The 15,283-nt window shown below is 42.4% G+C and overlaps 1 long non-coding RNA gene across 1 annotated transcript; it reads left to right on the top strand.

Annotated features, from left to right (window-relative positions):
- The first annotated feature begins 259 nt into the window (after positions 1-259).
- Positions 260-8,748, top strand: LOC109278631 (uncharacterized). The gene is made up of 3 exons (XR_002085766.2): positions 260-326; positions 6,638-6,732; positions 6,915-8,748. It is a non-coding gene; the product is annotated as an uncharacterized LOC109278631 (long non-coding RNA).
- The last annotated feature ends 6,535 nt before the right edge of the window (positions 8,749-15,283 follow it).

Genomic DNA, 15,283 nt, shown 5'->3' with positions numbered 1-15,283 from the left:
ATCGGGCTCCGTGCTGCAGGTGTGTATCTTGCTTGGGAATCTCTCTCCCTGGCTCTCTGCCCCTCCCCCACTCATGTGTGTGTACTTTCTCTCTTTCTCTCAAAATAACTAAATAAACTTAAAAAAATTTTTAATTTAAAAAGAGAACTGAATCTCAAAGTACTGAGAAATGTGCTTAATGTTACCATGCTGGTGATGGATACAGCAGATTTAAATTCCTAGCTCTTTGACCCAAAGTCTATGCTTTCTCTTCTGACCTAGAGTCTTCCCTGATGGAAGTAACACTTGGCAGCAAAGAAGAAAAAGAAGATGGCTGTCTGGTCCAGGTAGCTTTGGTGAATACCAACTCCATAGAGATGCTCAGTGGATACAGAGATCTTGCAAAGGATGGATAGCAAATGGAGTCCTCTCTGACTAGAAGTCCCAGAGCTTCGATTTACAGCAATGTTCTCCCATCACCCCAGCTTTGGCAGACATCCCTGACCCCTCCCATTCCCTGGCTCTCAGACCTAGTCACCAAGCCCCTCAATTCTGCTCCAGTGGTATCTCTCACATCCCTGCTGTTCCATCCATGCCTTGTGCTAACACTCCATTTCAAGTTCTCATTACCTCATGTCTAGATCATTTCAAAAGCTTCTTTTTTTTTTTTTTTTTTTTTTAATTTTTTTTTTCAACATTTTTTTAAATTTATTTTTGGGACAGAGAGAGACAGAGCATGAATGGGGGAGGGGCAGAGAGAGAGGGAGACACAGAATCGGAAACAGGCTCCAGGCTCCGAGCCATCAGCCCAGAGCCTGACGCGGGGCTCGAACTCACGGACCGCGAGATCGTGACCTGGCTGAAGTCGGACGCTTAACCGACTGCGCCACCCAGGCGCCCCCAAAAGCTTCTTAACTAGAGTCCCAGCCTCCGAGTCTGTAAGTCACCCCTCCCACAATCACCACATTATTCCTAAAGAAACTGCTTCCATCACACGATTTCACCGTTCAGCCCCCTCCTTCCCCACACATCCCCTGTGACTACCCAGTGTCTGCCGACTATAGTTCAGCTATTCAGAAGGAAGTTCAAATTCCTTCTTAACCTAATTCTAATCTTCATTTCCAAAGTGCTTTCTCAGGATTCCTCTGTAAGAATCCTATGATTTAGCCAAGATTGTTTTCTTATTATTCCTTTATCATGCTATTTCCTTTCCCACCTCCAAGCCTTACCCACTCCATTCCTCATGCCTGGCACATCCTCCTCTACTCTTCTAAATCCTGTGTGTCCATCATAACCCAACTTGGACACCCTCTCCAGTGTGACACCTTCTGTGCCCACTCCAGGGAAGTTGATGTTCTCTTTTATCTTACACCTCTCATTTGACACCTAGACCCCATCGCTTTACATTACAAATTTGCTCTTTGGTGATACATGCTCTGTTTTCCCAGCTACCTTGTGACCATCTCACAGTGAAGGGAGTGAAGGAGATGAATGATGGGAGGGTTTTGACAGGGAGGTGATGATGGTTGAGTCTGGTGGTTAGGCCTTTGGGCTGGGTTTGAATCACAGCTCTGCACTAACTACCTAACTAGGCAATCATTGCCAAGACCCCTAATCTCTCAATGTCCCCATCTATGAAATAAGGACAATGACTGTCCCTTCCTCCTAGAACTATTGTGAAAATTAAATGAGTTGATATTTCAAGAGCCCTTATCCAGGGCCTGACACATAGATAAAGCTCAACTAATATTATTTATTATTACTTTCATTATTGAACCAAAAGAGTTATAATGTGCTAGACTCCAAATAAATGGCCTTCTTTAATATGTATGGGCCCCCTATGAGGTAATAGATCATGCCCTAGCTATGGAGCCTGCTGAGCAGCCCTGAACTATATTTCCATGAGAGAGAAATACACTCCAGTAATGTTTAAGCCATGTTTATTTATTTTTTATTTATTTTTATTTATTTTAAGAGAGAGAGAGAGCGAGAGTGGGGAAGGGGCAGAGAGAGAGGGGGAGAGAGAATCCCAAGCAGGCTCTGCACTGTCAGCACAAAGCAGGGCACAGGACTTGAAATCACAAACCATGAGATCATTATCTAAGCCAAAATTAAGAGTCGGATGCTTAACCATTTGAGCCACACCAGGTGCTCCTAAGCCATGTTTAATGTCCCTGTTGCAACAGAACCTAATTCTAACAGGTACAATTCCTGTTATTCTGGTGCTGGAATTAGAAGTGCTTCTCTCTGGTGGCCCTTAGGAACTTTATTTCTAGTATTCAAAAAATTCTATTAGGAGGGAATGACCCAATTTAAATCTTTCTCACATTGGTCAGCTTTCTCTTTAGAAGAAGCAGGATATGACACTGAAGAATAAAGAAAGAGAAACAGATACGGATTCTTTCTAAAAAGGTGGGGAGGAGGAAGGCTAGGACTAAACTCAGGGATCCTAGGCTGACACCACCCATAACACCTGGGGGATGCTGGGGCAGGTGCAATTTCACTGTTAGCAAAGTCTCTTCAGAGAATCACATGGATGTTTCGAGCTGTGTAGATCCTGAGTCCAGCCTCAAGCCAGAAACATGTCTGGAGCTGGCTCTGTGTGGTTTTTTTTTTTTTTTTTTTGGTTACGATTTAGTAATTTGCTTTAAGTCATGACCTTGATTTGTCCTTTATGCATTTACAGCTAAGAAATGAAGAAAAATAAAACATAAAAAGACTAGGTAGGTTCCCAAATCAGTGGCTCAACACCACCTCATCCCACCTCCCTCTTGCTTGTTGGAAGAGTTTGTCCTTTCAACAGAGCTGTGAGTTCCAGCTACTCACATTCTCAAATTCCCTGTAGCTACAGCATAGATATGAGACCTAATTTAGTCTAATTGACCTGTATAGCCTGCTAAGGGTCTGATAGGAAATTCCTTCTCCACTGAATATAATCTTGTTAACACGGGGTGTCAACTACTACAGCCATCTTATTAGTGTGAGGTAGACAGGGTTAAAATACTAAGGAAGGCAAACTCAAGAGATGGAAAATATCTTGATCCTGATGACATCATTGATCCAACCTTTTAAAATTAGACTGAGTCTGGAGTGTTTGGGGGGCTCAGTCAGTTGAACATCCAAGTCTTGATTTCTGCTAAGTCATGATCTCAGTGTTGTGGGATCAAGCCCAGCATCGGGCTCTGCACTGAGCATGGAGCCTGCTTGGGTTTCTCTCTCTCTCTCTCTCTGTCTCTGTCTCTCTGTCTCTCTGTCTCTCTCTTTCCCCCCCACACACACCTCCCCTACTCATATGCTCTCTCCCTCTCTAAAAAAATAAATCTTAAAAAAATGGACTTAAAAAAACAAGTCTTAAAAAAAATAAATATAAAAAATCTAAAAAAAAATCTTAAAAAAATGGACTGAATCCAACTTATTGACATATGAAGTAATAAATGTCTTTATTGTTTAATTAATTATGGTTAGATATTCTGTTACTTGTAGCAAAAAGCATCCTTACTGATGCAGTGGCCAAAAACATTTTAACATTCAAAGCTGTAATGCTCTATCTCTATAGGTTATCCTAGTCAAAACAAATATATCTCACCCTTGCTAGCATGTTATTTCCCCATTTTTTAACTGGAGACAGGCTAGGAAAATATACTATCTCCACTTTATGGAAGATTATGAAGTTAGGTAATCTGCATTTGAAACCTGGCTTTACCTCTGTGACCTTTGTCAAATTAACTTTTCCATGCCTCAGTTATGTCATCCATTAAATGGGAAAAATAATCATCCTGCCTCATAGAACTGGATCAAATGAGCTAACACATAGAAAATACTTAGAACAGTGCCTGGCCCACAGCAAGTCATTGATCATTTTATATTAGCTTTGCTTTCATCCCCCCAGCAATGTGCCCTTCCATAGGTTTCCAAAGCATTTTGCTGTCACACTTTCACCTACATTTTCCTTTGCCAAGCATTTCTGGGAATAGCTGAAATGTGGGACAGCTCAATCCTCTTTTAGCATGCATACCACAAGATCATCAGAAAAGAAGTTTGACTAGCAGAAAGTAACAAATATCTTGTCTGGAAACACTATGGAGAAGCCCAAATTCCCTTCACTCCCCAAATCCCATGCTCTGGATGTACTTGACCACATGCACTGAGACAGAGGTGGCAAGGACTCCTTGGGGTTGATTTTCCCACAGGCCTCAGGGGTGTGCCCTTAGCACTGAACATGTCCCTCATAGATCTATAGCTCTAGTGAATAGAAATAGGAACCCCCCCCCCGCCCCCCGCCGATGCTCTTATATCACTATCATTTTTACTTTTTTACCTGCCATTTCTTCCCTTCTTGAGCCTTTTTTTTTTTTTTTTTTTTTTTTTTGCTGGACCAAGAATCTCATTTTGTCTTTTTCTCTTGGGAGACTTTTCCCCCATCAACCCATGATTGTACATCCCTTGTCTGGCTACCACCCACCAGGGACACAGAGTCTGTTTCAGCTTCTTACATCTACATTATGCTTGTCAATGGAGGTCGGCTTTCAGCCAATACTTCTGTATATCTAATCTGTAGAGCCCTTGGCAGCTTCCAAAATACTTGGGCCCAAGTTATTTAATCCTCACAAATATCTTGTGTGGTGCATGTTTTTACTCCAAACCTGACTCCTTGCGCCTTTATCCTCTTCCTGTAGAGATCAAGGGCAGGGGGGAGATGAGACAAAAATATTTCACTTTTTTTGCAGTATAGGTTTGGAGTGATAAGGACTTCACCCAGGTTTACCACAGCCAGGAGTGATTCAGGAGGAGAGAAATCCTGTGAAGTCCACCAGAAACTCGAAAACTTGGCTTTTGAAGGAACAACAAACACCTGATACTTCTTTGGGGCGAAGGATCAGTTTCTGACATCTAACTGGTGGTCCAATACGGAATTGAGGGAGAAGGAGGAAGAGGCTCTGGAAACTTGTTGGCATACCAAAGTACTTCCTGACATGAAATCTTTTACCTTTTGTAGGAGACTAAAGAAGCACAATGTTTGGCCCCCTTCAGATTCAAGATGTTCTATTGATTTATTTATCAGAGAGCCCCTCAAACATTTATATTGGCAATGACTAGGCTAGAAACTGACCCACCCTGTCTCCTTGGGGTGGTGGTTCAGATTCTCTGTGAACAGTTGATGCCCAGGTGAGGTTTCCCTGAACAGGACTGCAGGCTTGTTGAGCTCTGGTTGCTGCGTTCCAGAAGGTAGGAGGAAATGGAGGCCTCTGTGTGTGGCCTGGTACCACACAGCTCTGCCATCTCAGTATCTGTCTGAGCTGCCAGACTCTTGGAAAAGTTCCTTTGATTTCTTCAATTGTATTCAGTGCCAGGTTGGGAGGCCTAGAGAGGGGCCTGGGGCCCAACCATTGTGCTAACCAGAGCAGTACCAAGTGACAAATCTATGCTGTTCTTTCTTTTTTTCTTTTTCTTTTCTGCCTTCCAGGAAGATTACTACAAAACAAACAAACAAAAAACAAAAAAACTCATTTTTTTTTATTTTCAAGCACACCCTGTTCCTTCACAAGGAAAAAAGAAGACCACAGAGCAACATTTATTCATAAAGTCTCTATTCAGCTCTCCTTGCTTGTTATTGGCTCAGGGTTCAGCTAACTGGTTCCCACAGAGCACAGACCAGCAGGGGAGGTGGGGTTCAGAGTAGAGAACAGTAAAGAGACCTGCTCTTCCAGAATGCAATGGAAAGCCGCAATATCCTGGATGAGTGGCATGAACACAGTGGTGACTTTATTCTCTATTTCCCCCTTTGGCCTGGAGCCTGCCTACCTCAGGGCTGGCCAGACTCACCCACCCATTCCTGCCTGTGTACACCCTGTCTCTGAAAGGGGCTTCCTTGCAGGGGAAACTGAATGTGCTCTTCGAGTGGCTTTCATGGTAGAGCAATTCCCTATCTTAGAAGGAGACAAGTGAGCCATCCTTCTAGCAGCTCAGGAAGAAAACTTTGGAATCATCCCTGATCCCTCTCTTTCTCCCATCCTACTTCCAGTCTGCTGCTACATCCTGTTGGCTTCACGTTCAAAATTTCTTTAATATCTATATCAATCAGTATCTATATCAATAACAATCTAAACTATAAAATTAAGTCAGTATCTATACATATATGTGGTTCAATAAGAGAAACAACCAGTGGCAGATGCTTATTAAGAGATTCATTGCAAAGAATTGGCTTACACAATTGTGCGCTGGTTAGGTGAGTCTGAAGTCCCTAGGGCGGGAGGGGGTCCTTAGGAAAGGCAAGCGGAAATGCTGAGGCAGGAGATGAAGCTGCTATCCACAGGCAGATCTGCTTCCTCATCCGGGAACCCTCAGGTCTGCTCAGAAGGCTTTTAACTGATTGAATCAGGCCCACCTGAATCTACCATAATTTCACTTACTTAAAGTCAACCCTCTAGGGACCTTAATCACATCTACAAAATATCTTTACAGCAACACCCAGATCAGTGTTTGATTGAATAGCTGCTGACAGTAGCCTAGCCAACTTGACCTACAAGACCTACCATCACATTATCCAAGCCACCATCACATCTCCTCTGAATTACTACTGCTTGAGCCGCTTTACCAGTTTCCCTATCTCTTTTCTGATCCTCCCTGTCCCTCCCCCTTCCCCAACTGTTTTCAACAGAGCAACTAGAGGGATCATTACTCCATTAACCAAAGCCTCCGTGATGGCAGAAGGATGGCCCCCCAAAGATGGCCATGTCCTAATCCCCAGAACCTGTGAGTGTGTTATCTTGCTTGGCAAAAGGGACTTGGAAGCTATGCTTAGGGTGTGGGTGTGGAGGTGGTCCTGGATTACCAGGTGGGCCCAATCTAATCACATAAAGCAGAAGAGGCAAGCAGAAGAGTGAGAGATCTGCTGTTGAGGACTTGACCCTCTACTACTGGCTTTGAAAATGCAGGAAGGGGCCACAAGCCCACAGCAAAGAGCAGAGGACCTCAGTCGTACAACTGCATGGAACTGAATTCTGCTGGCAAACCCAGTGAGCAGGGAAACAGATTCTTCCCCCCGGGAGTTTCTGGTAAGGAATACAGCTCTGATGATAGCAGAGCTATATTGTGTTGGGCTTCTGATCTATATAGAACTGTGAGACACAAATTTATGTTTTTTAAGGTACTACATTTGTGGTAATTTGTTTTGGCAGCAACTTCCCACCCCACAGTGTAAAAGCCAAGCTGCTCAGAATCCCCATCTCCCTTTCTCTCTGATGTCATTTCCTACTACTCTCCCCTTGGCTCCCCTCACCCCCTCCATCAACTCCAGGGCCTGGAACGGAGTGAAACTTGTGAGACATGGACCTTGAGATGCCAAAACATTCAGTAATCAAGATAAATAATATTTTAATGACATATCATCATTAATACAAAAGAAAAAGACAAAACTTTGGAAGAAAGGCAGGATCCAACCCTGCGTTTGTACGCCTCGCCTTTGGCTAATCCTAGACCTGATCTTTGTTGCTCTGAACCCTCCAGGCACACTCAACCCCCAGTGCTTTGCCATTTGCTTTTGCCCTAAATATCTGCAAGCCTTTCTCCCTCACCTGCTTCAGTCTTTGCTCAAATTTCCCCCTTCTTAATGAGCCTTCCCTGACCCTCTATATAAAGTTGCAGTGCCTCATGCCAGCACTCCTGGGCCCCCCTTGCTTTCTATTTCCCCAAACATGTTACATGTCTAATATTCTATTTTATTAATTTACTACTGTAGGGAAGATAACATTTCTTCTTTACCCATCGAAGGTTTCTGGCAGGGATGTCTTAACAGGTGAAGAGGAGGAGAGAATACAAATTTCATTTAATAAAAGTTTGCCCATACATAAGAGTCTTCACAGGAAAAGAAAGATCCAAAGAAGCATCTAGGCCCCAGGGCTTATGTACGACATTGAAAGGAGAGTGACGATTGTGGAGAAGTAACTAAAATATATGGGGAGACTAGAAGAAAATAAAAGTTATTTTAATAAGGTCTGTTTGTACAAATTTTCCTCGACCTTGACTCCCCATCTCTGGTGATAAAAATGGTCTTTTCCTCCTGGTGTTAGGAGGGCATCTTTCACATTTGGAGTTTCGTCTCCTGTTTTCAGGAAGAAGAGGAAAGGTCAAAGTGCTTTCTTTGCACCTGTTGGTTTTCAAGTGACTTTAGCTCAAAATAATATGTCAAAAGAGCATATTTTGAGGTGGCATGTTCTGAGCCCCTTTATTTCTTATTGTTTGCTGCTGTTTCATCAAGGCCTAACAGTATGTGGTGGGTGTAGGCCTTCAATTGGGAAGGAATGAAGGAGGCAGGGAGAGAGGGGGAGGGCAAGAGAGGAAGGAAGGAGAAGGAAGAACAAAAGTGTGGCTAGTGTTGGTGGGGGAACAGGGCAGGTATATGTATTCAAGGAAGACTTTCCCCTCGGTTTATTGAAACCTAAAATCCCTGAAGAACTGTAGTAAATTTCAATCTGTCTAAGGAAATATTGATTTATAAGCAGGGTTATTTTTTCCTCTCCCAAAGGGGAAAGCCATCCAGAGCCAGTATAGTCTATTAGGTTAATTAGCAGATTTGGATTAGCTGTGTGCTTTCTTTTCTAGGACATTAGCTAAATTCTGTTTCCACTGAAATTCTGGGAAATGTTTGAATCCCATGCAGTTTGCCCCAAGTCCTTTGAGACAGAGTCTCTGCAAGCTATATTTAATGATCCCTAGAGGTTTTATTCTTGTCTAGTTTACTCTCAACAAATGAAAATTCAATTTTGATGATCCCTTTCTCCTATTTTTCAGTGGCTTCTAATGAATCTATTGTCAAAGATTAATGATAACTTGCATTATAAATTGGTCTTTATGCCATAGTAACAAAGAACATTGTAACAAATGTATCACAAGGTTGATTAGGTTGGAAAAGAAACCCGAGCTTTACCACCATTTTCACTGACTGACTACACGCATGAAAGTCAGGGGTTGACTAGAATATCTGAGCTGGGAGTAAAGCGGAGTGAGGTTACAGTTGGTGGCACATGCTGAATTATGAGGATTGTGGACCGAGGTGGCCAATGTGGGCATTTGTAGGACAATTAAGCTAAGGAACTAGGTTAGGAGAGAGAAGAGAGGTGCAGAAGGAGGCAAAGAAGGGCAGGTGGGGAGTAGAAGGGAGAGACTCAGAGACAAACTGGAAATAACAGACTCCATTCCTGACAGCTCTTCCATTTCCCATCCTAGAGTCTTTACTTCCTGCCCATGAATTCCCATGGGCTCTCCCCACATCTTACTTGAACCAAGTTGAGGGGTTCTTTGTTCCTCATACTTGGACTGTATATTCTTGAGGATGGCCGTTGAAAAAGCAAAAATTTCCTTGAGTGCATTTGGAAACCACAGCCAGATTTGTGCAGTCTTTTCCACTGGAATTAAAGAGTGGGTTTTCATGTTTTTAGTGTATGAAAGAAAAATGAGTTTCAACTAAATGTAGTCTCTTGGATTGGATCCTGGAACAGAAAAAAGGATCTTGGTGGGGGAAACTGGTGAAATCTGAATAAAGTCTGGAGTTTGGTTAATAATCATAGTCACTGTGATATCTTAAATTTGACATGTACCATGGTTATGAAAGATGTTAACATGAAAGCAAACTGGGAAGAGCATACAGTACCTGTACTATCTTTGCAGCTTTCTTATAGGTCCAAACTTATTCTAAAATAAAAAGTATGTTTCAGGGCACCTGGGTGGCTCAGTCGGTTAAGTGTCCAACTTTGGCTCAGGTCATGATCTCACAGTTCTTGGGTTTAAGCCCTGCCTCAGGCTCTGTGCTGACTGCATAGAGCCTGGAGCTCACTTCCAGTTCTGTGTCTCTCTCTCTGCCCCTCCCCTGTTCATGCTCTGTCTCTCTCTGTCTCTCTCTGTCTCTGTCTCTGTCTCTCTCTCAAAAATAAATAAACATTAAAAAAAATTTAATAAAAAAATAAGTATATTCTTAAAAATAGGTTTCAATTCCTAGATAGAGAAGAAAATAGAATGATGGAATGGAAATAGCAACAATAATAGGGGTCAGGAAAACTAGGGTCAAACCTGGAGAAGCTTGGTTTAAGTCCATGTTTGGCTTCTTCCTAGCTTTGCAGCCTTGGCCAAAACACATCAACTCTCTGATCTTCAGTTCCCTCACAAATTCATAGTGCCATTTTCAGAAGCAAACGACGACACTGACAATGACGGCACAGCAGGATGAGCCAGGGCAGTGGTGTAGGAGGGAGAGGGAGCTGGACTGCATATGAATGAGTTCAACCCTTGGCTTGTGGTACTTACTTTATGCACGTTGACAAATAAAAAGATCGCTGTCATCCATGCCATGACTATAACCCCTTCAGGGATACACATTATATACATAGAAAATTACATATCACTGTGTACACACATTTCCTGGCTCACCTTTCAGGTAATATTCTGTCACTGGCACTTTTAGTGTTTGTAATCATCATAAATATTTTAACTGCAAATTAAAACACATATATATGCTTACATTTATGTCTCCAGTGCTTACAGTCGGTTATATATAAATATAAATATATAAATATAAATATATATATTTTTATATATTATATATATATAACATATACATATAAAACATACTATGGTAAATGTGGTGGTTTGGCATATGTAATATATGCCAATATAACATAGTGGTCAAGATGAAGGCTACAGAGTCAGGCTCTGGGTATGAATTCTAACTCCACCACTTACTGTGTGATGCCCTGTGCCTCATTTTTCTCACACAGGGAAAAGATGGAATGTACTTCAAAAGACAATTGAGAGGGGCACCTGCATGGCTCAGTTGGTTAAGCTCCAGCTTTGGCTCAGGTCAAGATCTTAAGGTTCTTGACTTCAAGCCCTGTATCTGGCTCTGTGCTGACAGCTCAGAGCCTGGAGTCTGCTTCAGATTCTGTGTCTCCCTCTCTCTTTGGCCCTCCCCTGCTTGCACTCTATCTCTCTCTCTCAAAAATAAATAAACATTAAAAAAATGTTAAAAGAGACTCTTAAAAACTGAGAACAAACTGAGGGTTGATGAGGGATGGGAGGGAGGGGAGGGTGGGTGATGGGTATTGAGGGCACCTGTTGGGATGAGCATGGGGTGTTATATGGAAACCAATTTGACAATAAATTTCATATTAAAATAATAATAATAATAATAACTATATCAAATAAGTGCAAAAAAAAGGTTAAAAGAAAAAAGATAAAATATTGGCTTTTATTAATCTAATTTTTAGTTTGTAATAATTTAAACATTACAGGAATGTGAAAATCCTCCAGAATTCCACCCAAAATATTCACTATAACAGTTTGGTGCCTATTTCTCCTCTCCCCCTTCCCGTTTGGGGTCTTTGTATTTTTCTAGTCCATTTGTGTGGACTCCTTGTGTTAAAAATAGTAGTCCTTTGTCTTTATATTTGTTGAATATTTCCCCCAATCTATTGCTTATTTTTTGTTTTGACTATTGGCTTGGAACTTGCATGGAGGTTTGATAAACATGATTTCATAGCCTATGTGAGTGAGATTTCTGTCCATTCCCAGCCTGATTTCCTTTTCTTGAGGAAGCTGAGGGGCAGTGTAGATAGTATCAAGACCTCAAGCAAAAGGGCTTGATTTGGGTGCTTAGTGTCCTGTCCATCATGGTGGCACCTTCTGGGATGTCCTTATTCCCATCTGATCTGTAGTTGTGAGTCCATGCAGGTCCCATCCTGAGGCCTCTTCAGATCTGCTCTCTGCCAGTGCCACGACTGGCCATTTCCTGGTCACATCAATGATCCTGTACTGTTCTGGCAGGTGTTTGGACCTGTGGGAAATGCTTAGGCCAGCTTGGGCCTTCTCAACCCGTATAAGCCCCACACTATTTCTCCTCTACTCTCCTGCACTAGGCTAAATTTCAGGAACTCTGGGGTCTTCTTGAGGTTCCTTCCAATTCTTTAGTTTACAGATGCATCTTCCCAGGAAGTACCAGGCCCTGTCTGAACAACCTTTTTAGGTAGATGAATATTTGTATGCAAGAAGCTGGTGGGGGTAGGGAGCCATTCAGAATGACCAACAACTATGATGGAGCAGAGGGAAAGATTGAACCAGTGCTCAAGTGCAGCAGAGGCTTCTACCAGTTCCTAAGGGGGCTCTGAAGCTGGATGGCCCCTCAGAGTCCTTCTAAGGTAAAGCAAGTGGGCCATACCTGTGTTCTTTCACATAGAAGAATTGTTATTATTGGTTGTCTCTAGGGAGGGAGTGTACTCTTGTTCTGGGCAGCCTTTTGCACATCCTGGGGAGGGACTCAGGTGAGAGCTATCAGATGTCAATACTTCAGGAAGCTGGAGGGAATGAGCATTCAGTCCTGGAGGGGGGATGTGGGCAGTGACCACAGTGTTCCCCGTGGTGCCTCACTGGCCTTTGAGCTTTCTTTGTGCCCCTGGCTCCTCTCTCTTCTCACTCCTCAGGCTACAGAATCTTTATCTAGTCTAGAGGGATAGCCTGGCTTTTTTATAGTCTTCCTAATTTATTGTTTGCCCTGAGGCCTTGGATTTTGAAACTCTAAAGCCAAAAATGAGCGTCCTTTGTTATTCACATTCTGCTGTGTCATCCTTTCCTGAGACAACAGAACAAAATGCCTAGCCACCTAAATGTGGGGCTGGGAAAGAGTGACAGGAAATACCAGAACAAAGTTCAATATATTACCCTGCATCATGCGGAACACAATACACAACGTGTATTTAATATTTACATGATGCAAACGACCCAAAATGATGCTCCACAGATTCTTCTTACCTGGTGAGGACATAAGAGAGGGATTCTTAAAAGGGTACCAAAGCACACCTTGCTAGGGAAAACCTTTCAGAATCTTCAGGGGATGGGATGAGAAGGGATGGGTAAGGTCTTTATATTTAGCCAAAGGGAGCACAGATTTATAAATTTTAGAACATTGCAAAAGAGTGAGATCTTTTCAGAGGCCGGAAGACATGGGATCCAGAGAACAGGATAATTCTTGACAAAAGGAGGGAAGCCTTTTCCATTTGAATTAGAGGGGAGGAGGAGAGTGAGAGGTAGATGGGGGTAATGGCAGGGCATGGTGGAGTCTCCTTCAAATGGTGTCTTTTCACTAAGAAGCTGGAGGCAAGGTTATTCCATGCAAGCAAAGGAGGAAATGCTCTCCTGCAATGAATTTTGACAAGAGAACTTTGAAATAGCTCCAGGAGAGCATAAGAAAGTCCTTCCCTGGGACAGGAAAGGAAGTGTCACTGAGCAACACAAGAGCTAAACATAAAGGCATTACTCACTGAGGTTGGGAGTTTTTCTCAAGCAGCACTGACCAGAACAGATGTGGACCCAGATAAGGAAGAGTGATGATTGATAAGTTAGTGGATTTTTTATTACTTCAAAATTGAAATATTGGGGCGCCTGGGTGGCTCAGTCGGTTAAGCGGCCAACTTCGGCTCAGGTCACGATCTCGTGGTCCGTGAGTTCAAGCCCTGCGTCGGGCTCTGTGCTGACAGCTCGGAGCCTGGAGCCTGTTTCAGATTCTGTGTCTCCCTCTCTCTGACCCTCCCCCATTCGTGCTCTGTCTCTCTCTGTCTCAAAAATAAATAAACGTTAAAAAAAAATTAAAAAATAAACTTAAAATTTTTTTTTCATTTGAGTTGTAATTGACATATATTAGTTTCAGGTAGACAACATAATGATTCTATATTTGTATATGTTGCAAAATATTTTTTACTTCAATTGAAGTATAACACTTATGGAAGATTGCATACATCATGTATAGCTTGATGAATTCACACAGTGAAGGCACCTGTGTACCCAGCATCCCAGAACCCCCTATATTTATTTTCTAGGCTGCTTCAACAAATAACCATAAATGGGGTGGCTTCAAACAACAGAAACTTCTCTCAGTTTGGAGGCTAGAAGTCTGAAATCAGGGTATCTGCTCTGGAGGAGAATCCTTCCTTGCCTCTTCCTGGCTTCTGATGATTCCCAGCAGTCCTTGGGGCTCCTTGGCTTATAGTTGCTTTGGTCTTTGCCTCCAACTTCACATGGCCTTCTTGCCTCTGTGTGTTTCTGTGCCTCTATGTCTCCCTGACCTCACATGGCCTTCTTATAGGGCACCAGTCATTGAAGTTAGGACCCATCCTCACCTGGTATGCACTTAACTAATTACATATGCAAAGACTCTATTTCTGAGGTTCTGGTGAGGTTTTGAGTTTGAGGAGGACACTGTGCAACCTAGTATACCCTCTTTGTGTACCTTTCCAGTCACTAGATCCAAATTTATTTTGATTGTTGTGGGTTTTTACCACATGGCATAATGGAAGGCAAATGGAGTGAGAAAATTGGAAGTATAAGCAAAGAATTGTGAAGCATGGACTCTAAGTGAGGTTCAGAATAAAGCAAAGACAAGAGATAAACAGATAGATGCGGTAAGAAGCAGAGGGGTCAGGATTCAAGGTTTTGAGAAGGTCAAGGAAACAGGCCTACTGGGCTAACAAAAGAAGACACACAGAAGAATAGGGGATTGTGCCAAGTGAATGGCCATTTGAGTTTGACTGTTTTTGCTCTAGATGGCTCCTGTAAACTACCTGTTCCAGAGTTATTTGTACATTGTTTTAATCACTAGAACTTTAAAGTATTTTTACTCTTAAAAATGCCTAGGCCCTTAGGGTTATCTTTTTTCAGAGCTTTCCTTGATATTCTGAAATATCAAAGTTAAACTTCCAGATTAACTTTAAAATTGTGTTATGTTGGGATGCCTGGGTGGCTCAGTCAGTTAGGTGTCTGACTCTTGGTTTCAGCTCAGGTCATGATCTCACAGTTCATGGGTTCAAGCCCGGCATTGGGCTCTGTGCTGGCAGCACAGAGACTGCTTGGGATACTCTCTCCTTCCCTCTCTGCCCCTCCCCTGCTCGCTTGCATGCATGCACACATACATTCTCTCTCTCTCTCTCTCTCTCTCTCAAAATAAATAAATAAACTTTAAAAAAATATATAAAGATAAGGCTGTGAACATAAAAAGAAATCAAGGCTGATACATGCTACAACATGGATGAACCTTGAGAATATTATGCCAAGTGAGAAAGACCAGATGAGAAAGGCCACATATGTTATGATTCTATTAATGTGAAATGTTTAGAATAGGCAGATCCATAGAGAAAAAGCAGTGGTTGCCAGGAGCTGGAGGAAGAGGGGTATGAAGAGGGACTCCTTAATGGGACTTCCTTTCGGCAAGATGAAAATGTTCTGGAGCTAGATAGTAATGATGGTTGCACAACATTGTAAATATACT

The sequence above is a fragment of the Panthera pardus genome, unplaced genomic scaffold (genome assembly GCF_024362965.1).
Source record: "Panthera pardus isolate Hobbes unplaced genomic scaffold, ASM2436296v1 HiC_scaffold_13, whole genome shotgun sequence".
Classification (NCBI taxonomy): Eukaryota; Metazoa; Chordata; class Mammalia; order Carnivora; family Felidae; genus Panthera; species Panthera pardus.
Note: the sequence above shows the minus strand (reverse complement) of the source record. Positions and strands in the feature narration are given on the sequence as shown.